Raw genomic sequence first — 7,758 nt, 5'->3', positions numbered from 1 at the left:
ACCCAGGGATGCATGAAACCCTGCCCCCCTGGTTTCACATCATGGCTGCATCCGAAAACTGAAAAATTCTGCCTTCGGGGGACGCATTCCAAGGTACTGTAGGAAGGCATCAAAGCACATACAAATTTATAGTTAGCTTTACTTCCTGTCTCATGAGATGCCTTCATCTGGCCGGTTCTTGAAGGCAGCATCCCAGCTAACACAGTTACGTCGTGACGACGTAACTGGACCAGACCATATTCGTTGCAGCGACGTCCCAAATAACGTATTGAGTACGTCCCAGCGACCAAACTGTCACGTTATGAGGACGTTCCTATAAAATACCATATTGGTCTCAGCGACGTACCACATAACGTTCCAGTGACGTAACTTTGTGATTCCCATATCCGCCGTGGCACCGTTATAGTGGAACGTTGCTGGAACGTGATGAGTATGTCCTGACGACCAAACTGGCACCTTATGAGGACGTGACATTACAGGATCATATTGGTAATTCATATTTTCACCTCACCATTACCTTGAAATACATAAAGAACTAATAAACTCAATCCATCTCTGGGGCAAAAAATAAACCTTATGAAATCTAATTGTAATCTAATTATAGGGGATTCATAGTTAATACATTAATTACATACATGCAATGCAAACAAATACAAAAACATTCTAATATAAAATAGACAAAAACACACTGCATTCATTCACAAATCAATATTTATTCAGCACTACTTTCTAAAAATACGAAGCCAAAACATTTTGAACATTGCACCTGTTCTTTAACCATGCAAAATGTTACTAAGTTATGAGCACAGAAAACTAAACACATCAATTCATAGATTACACAATATGAACAATAGAAAATGTTTGTCTTAAGGATGGGGAGATGGTTAATGACGTTATCAGTGAAAATTATAAATAATTATCAGTAAACTTATTGATACAACATAATTTAGTGCAACAAAAAATACATGATAAATAGATATGAAACAATTCAGCAGATACTGCACAGAGATACTGCACAAAGTAAAACTGTGAGCGTCGTATATGAGGCTCCTGGTATAAATGTCTGGTGGTGATGTGCTTTAATTACACGACATGCAGGAAAATTTTTTGGCTAATTCATGCGCACGATTTTCTATTTCATTCCCTCGATTTGCTAAAACGTGTACACTATTTATACATCAAGAGAACGAATTAGTAAATTGTGCATACGATTTAGCAAATCAATGAAATGTACAAGTAATCATGCACGTTTTAGTACATCGAGGGAACAAATTAGTAAATCATGGACATGATTTCTTTCTTTTTCTTGCATGTCATGATCAGGGCTCTGTGCTCACTATCAGAGGATAAAACTAAACAATATAACAATTACCAAAGAACCATAATTTTTGAGCTTCTCAGAAGAAAAACATTCATAAAGCGTAAAGATATGAAAAATGAACAATATAGAGATTTCTAGCATCTCTCCTGTATTATTTGTCCCACCCGAAAAAACTAAGTTTTTTAAGAAAATGAGCGTATTGACTTTCTCAGAAGAATCTGTGATCTGTGATTACTGACTGTGGAGAAGACTCTTTCAGACAGTGCTGAGGAGGCAGAGTTAGGTGCAGGACAGCTGATAGAGAAGAGGAAGAGTGTGTTTCTTACCCCAGCAGCAGAAGACAGGCTCTTCTGAGGGAAGGACAGGAGGCTTGATGCAGTGTTTTGCTGTAGAACAAGGCTCCTTCTCAGCACCTGATCTTCTTCAGAAAAGAGTTCCTCTAGTGTAGAGTCAGACACTCAGACTTCTTGCAAACTGGAATCTTTTAATAACATTTAGCATATTATTGTAGCCATGTTCATTGTTTTTATTATAACACATGGCAAGCTTATGAGAAAATTGTTAAACGTGTTCTTCCTCCTCTTCTTCATCCTGGGCCTGCACTGTCAACATCCTCTGAGCTGAAAGGGAGGATCATCTTGTTAATGTTGCTCATGTATGTTCACAACCAGTCAAAAATCTGGAATCTTTTCTTTATGGTTTTCAAGAGAAGTCTCTTCTGCTCATCAAGGCTAGATTAATTTGATCAATTAAAAACAAAAAAAAAAACAAAACAAAAAAAAAAACATAAAGAAAGAAATAACAGTTTTCATACTGTTTTTTTTAATATACTTAACATATTTATTGAAATAATTATGAGGCAAAGCTGAATTTTTCAGTAACTTTACTCCAGTCTTCAGTGTCACATGATCTTTTTCATATACTGATATGCTGATCGGGAAACATTGCTGATTATCACAAATCAGTGCATTTACATGCACCCAATCGCATTATTGCCTCTAAGATCAAAGTGTACATCTGCTCATGACATACATGATGTAAATCACATCTGCAGTTAGCTTACTACGGTTGTTAGTTCCACTGAACTCTATTGGTAACTAAGGAACTTTTTGAACAAAGTTGGTTTTAGGGAAGCGCACCCCATATTAGAAATGATGGGGAAGAAAACTTAGCATTTCTGGAAAGTTGAATTTTTTCTTCATGATTATTTTATGAAACACAAAGTTCAAAACATTGAAAAAAAAGGTAATCTTTTGTAAAATTACAAAAGTCTTCTCTACCACTGGTTTTCAATTTTATGCATTCTTGCTATTAGCCCCCCGAATTGCAATAGTTATATAACTATAATCACAATGCTAAATTATATATATATAATTATAAATATATATTGAATCGGCACACAAGTATCGGGATAGTATTGAATTGGCAGATTAGCATATCATCCCAGCCCTAGTTACTACAGTCAAAACAATGAAACTCTCTTCAAGAGTGCACAATAACTGATATTTAAAACTGTTAAAAGAAAAGGCTCAAAATATTGTACACATATAATACACAAAAATATCTCTTCTTTTGGTGTTTTGAACATTTCTGTGAGTAATGATACACGCTGTGACTCTGTGTTGCTTCAAGTGCATCATTCTGCGCACTGGTTGTGTTTACGCGATGCACGCTGTATAGGAGCCATACCCTTTCGTATTATAATACATTAGCACAATGAAAGATTCTTGTTCTGTCCCATCTACCACATGTTGCTGCCTTCATTACTGTGCTATACATTTAAAAGAAATGTATTTTACACACACACACACACATACACACACACACACACACACACACCTATATATACAGACGGTTTCAACGGCAACAACATAAACAAACTTTTATAAACAAACGCTTTTGTGGACCTAACCTAACCGGTAGACTTCCAAATAGAATCAATAACAACAGCCAAGTCCCTCTAGAGTAGATATTTTTTGATAACAAACAAAATATGTTTTCTGTGTGGATCAGGCGGACTTGATGAAAATGCAAATTCATTCTTTGCCAGCAGGAGATGTTTTAAAGCATAGACATAAAGTGCGAGAAATAGAGGTTTCCCCAGTAACAGCTGTAAACAAAGCAGAGCTACGCTCACACGCTGCTTTATCAGGCATATAACATGCAAGTCTTTCTTCAGAAATAAGCGATATAAAAACACCTGTGCCTCGTTTTGATATTTAAACATATAAATGTTATAATGTCAATTATTAAACATGCAGTACGTAACGTTACTCATGTTTATTCAACGAAGCCTTTTTGAAAATCGATCAGTTTTAAAATTGTGGCGAGTCTCCAAAAATAAATGAAAATTGTAGATTCACACTGAAGGCATCAAAACTATGAATTAACACATGTGGAATTATATACATAACAAAAAAATGTGAAACAACTGAAAATATGTCATATTCTTGGTTCTTCAAAGTAGCCAGCTTTTGCTTTGATTACTGCTTTGCACACTCTTGGTATTCTCTTGATGAGCTTCAAGAGGTTGTCACCTGAAATGGTCTTCCAACAGTCTTGAAGGAGTTCCCTGAGAGATGCTTAGCACTTGTTGGTTCTTTTGCCTTCTGCCTGCGGTCCAGCTCACCCCTAAACCATCTGGATTGGGTTCAGGTCCGGTGACTGTGGAGACCAGGTTATCTGGAGCAGCACCCCATCACTCTCCTTCTTGCTCAAATAGCCCTTGATGCTTTCAGTGCGAATCTACAATTTTCATAGTCATGAAAATAAAGAAAACTCTTTGAATGAGAAGGTGTGTCCAAACTTTTGGTCTTTGCTGTAAAATATATATTTTACAGTTTTACAGTGTGTGTATATATATATATATATATATATATATATATATATATATATATATATATATATACACACACACACACACACACACTTTTGCACATCCTGTCATACCAGTGACTGGGTGTTACTGCAATAGACTTTTAGGTTAACGATTAATCAATTATTTGATTGTTAATTTAAACGACGATCAATCATGTAAATGATTGAAAATTGACATCCCTACACAGAAGTATAGAAAATCCTACATTGATTTAAAAATTTTTTTGCAAAAAACGACACTGATATCGGATCAGAATTACTGTCTCTTCTCATAGTGACAGCCAATCACATTAGTTTTCTGGTATTGCATGCACTCGATTGGCTTGCGTCTGCGCTTGGGTATTTGCATAAGATGTTCTGACTGGAGGACGGCTGCATTGGCGCTTGAAAAGTCTTCAACTTCTATTTAGAATTAATTTCTAGAATTAATTTCACCATGCTTGATGTCACTTCATTTAAAAGTAAACGAGAGGCGTTGACGCCCCGTGTGATGGGGCGTTATATGTCTGGATACCGCTGCACAAATCTTTCAACCACGAGAAATGTAGTTCCAGCACGGCCTTACATCCAGAACAGCAGAATGGTCAGGATGACCTGAAACACATATCCAACTGAAATCAATTTAAAAGTATTTAGTCTTGCCTGAGTGATGCTGAAACAACCAGGTTTAGTTTTTCACCCAGGAGAAACTGCTTCCTGTGGAACAGTCTCCATGAAGAATGAACTCTTGATCCTGGATCCTTGCTGCCATCCACGCAGAGATGATTTGGAGGATATGTGGTTGTGTCTAAAGGGTAATGAATCAATGTTACAAGAATACTGATAGCAGCACTATTGATCCTGTACCTTATGTAAATGTTTTCAGTACTGAACAAGTCAGGAACCAAATTAGTACCAGTTCTTGAAACCCATCTCTACTTGTAATAGTTGTCTTGTTGCTGCTGCCCAGACTGTCTCTTCCCCTGATGATAAATATATGTGTTCATTTTAAAGCAATAAATAATACATTTAAATTACTAGGTGGTAACAAATATATTTCCTTATAAGGAACTCACTGAATCATGGACTCAACTGGTGGTTGTCAGGCCCTAAAAAAGTGAACAATTTGTTTACTTTTTGTGAAACGAAAGTATCAGATCAATTTGAGAATTAAACTAGCATTAAAAAGCATGCATTTGAAAAACACCATTAACACCAATAATGAACAGATGACAGAATTTACAAGCCTGCCACTTGAGGGAGAAAAGGGGAAATTATTAATCCCACATAACGTTACACTGAACATGATTTCGGCAGCCTCGGTCTAATTAACGTTAAACTTTATATTTAACGTTATATCGGATTATATTCAAGTTCAAAGCATGGATAGCATGAGCATCATCAAGCTCGAGCAGCAGGTATTCAAACAAACTAATTAACGTTACTACAGTTAAAAATTGAATAATTAGAAAGTTAATACTGTATAGTTTATAGTGATAAATTTCAAATAATTTAAAACAGGTAAGGTTATATTCGATTTTTACAGTTAACGTTACCTTAGACCACCTCTGAGACTGCTTTTGAGGTAATTAACCAAACAGAGCATTTATTTATTAAATTGAAAGAGAAAACCTACAAAAATACAAAACAATACTCCTCTTTGATGGCATTTACCGTTGTATCAGTTAAAATCTATGAATAAAAGTCAGGGGCGTAGCAACCGGGGGGGACGGGGGGGTGTCCCCCGCACTTTTAGAAACAGGTGATTCTGACCCCTGCTCATTTTTTTTTTTTTTTTAGGATCCAGCGTGAATATTTCCTGTAGTGTTCTCTGATTTGTTACTTAGATTTGAGTGAAGTAACATTCAGCCAATCACAGAGCGAATCATCTCCTGGGCGCGTCTGCTATGAGCTTCAAATCTCTTGTTGCTCTTCTGAATTTTCGTTCGTTCGTTTGTTCACTTTGCTATTAGGCCGTCTGGGATAAAATGCACCCCAGAAAAAAGCTAAGGACGATTACATCCTTTTTTCAAACACACACTGTAAGTATGTTACAGTATGTCGCGATGACACAAATCGTGCGATAAAGTTTTCATGTTATGATTTAACCTATTGAACCCGTATGGACCTCGTCACGTCGCGCCGGATTCAGTGTGTTAAATGCTCTCCTAATTGTCACTTTGGATAAAAGCGTCTGCTAAATAAGACGTAACAATATTATTGGTTTCTGCTGTCTTTTGTTTGTCTACGTGCTGCTCGCGGAGTAAAATTATCATTTCACAATAAATCATATATTTGTTTTGCAACGAATATCTTAAAATACTTTATCAAATTGTATTCGTTTAATTCATAACTTTTACTTTATGTCCTAACTAGTCTGTATTAAAGGCAGGCTGTGACGTCACTGGCAGAGAGAGGGGTCAGTTGCTCAACCTCTCCAGAATGTGTACAGGTGAGACTTGTATAAAAAAAAGCAGATTGACTATCTTAAATCTGCGGTAGGGAACTTTTGACGCTCTAGCGGTTAATAAACAGAACTGCTTGCGTCTTGCGGAAGAACATCATAGCCGGAACTACTTCTCTCTGTTTATGTCTATGAAGAATCACAAAGGTACTGGGTTACTCCGCCGCGGTATCCCCGAAGCAATCTACAATAGTCAGAATATAAACACTTATTATAGGTGCACCCTAGTGATTCAGGACAAGCCAAAAACACGGTTTGGAAAATGGATTCATGGTGTACTCGCTTATTATATACATTTTTCTACATTTTGAAAACACACAAAGTTACGGACCGCAGCTCTGATTGGTTGTTTTTTACCGGGAGTGATGTATTTCTGCAAATGGCAATAGGACCACTGGGAGGAGCCAGAGGAGCTTGATTTTTTCACAGATCATCTGTCTCATATTTTTCATGAAATGTATGTTTGTATAAAATTACTGTAGATGGAATCTGTATACTCATTTAACACCTGTTTTTGTCCAACTGTTAAAAAAAAAAGGTATTGTTCAAATGTAGTGCAACTGAAATATTGTATATATCATAAAATATCTTTATTTCATAAAAAATAAAAAAAAATTATAGATGGTCTCCCATTGGTCTCAAAGTCCTGCAGTATTTTTAAATTTTGAGTATGATTTAACAAAAATAGGTTCCTGTAAGCTATCATGTCATGTTCCCAAATTTGAAAAAGTAAAATGCCAATTGGTATTCTATTTAGAATTTATTATGAACATCAGCTTTGGGTCAAATCACCATACAGCTGTCCCACCCACTTTTAAAATGGCTGCTACGCCCCTGATAAAAGTAGATTTATAGGACTTACCTTTCCTCCGTGTCCGTCCGCTGGAAGTTGACCGTTACAAAATGACGGGCACGCACACGTCGCGCATTTCACTCAGAAAGTGACGTGCCCTGCTAGTTTAAGGTCCCGTACTCTCTTTCATTAACAAACATTATCACCATTTGCTAAGTAAATTGTTTATTTTATTTTATTGTTCTTAAACTGATGGCATATATATATATATATATATATATATATATATATATATATATATATATATATATATATATATATATA

General features: G+C 36.1%; 1 long non-coding RNA gene across 1 annotated transcript; it reads right to left on the bottom strand.

Moving 5' to 3' along the window:
• Nucleotides 1-4,410: 4,410 nt before the first annotated feature.
• Nucleotides 4,411-7,535, bottom strand: LOC127943337 (uncharacterized). The gene is made up of 3 exons (XR_008149623.1): nucleotides 7,504-7,535; nucleotides 5,254-5,286; nucleotides 4,411-5,160 (listed from the first exon to the last, which is right to left on the bottom strand). It is a non-coding gene; the product is annotated as an uncharacterized LOC127943337 (long non-coding RNA).
• Nucleotides 7,536-7,758: the final 223 nt, after the last annotated feature.

The sequence above is a fragment of the Carassius gibelio genome, chromosome A22, assembly GCF_023724105.1.
Source record: "Carassius gibelio isolate Cgi1373 ecotype wild population from Czech Republic chromosome A22, carGib1.2-hapl.c, whole genome shotgun sequence".
Taxonomy (NCBI): Eukaryota; Metazoa; Chordata; class Actinopteri; order Cypriniformes; family Cyprinidae; genus Carassius; species Carassius gibelio.
Note: the sequence above shows the minus strand (reverse complement) of the source record. Positions and strands in the feature narration are given on the sequence as shown.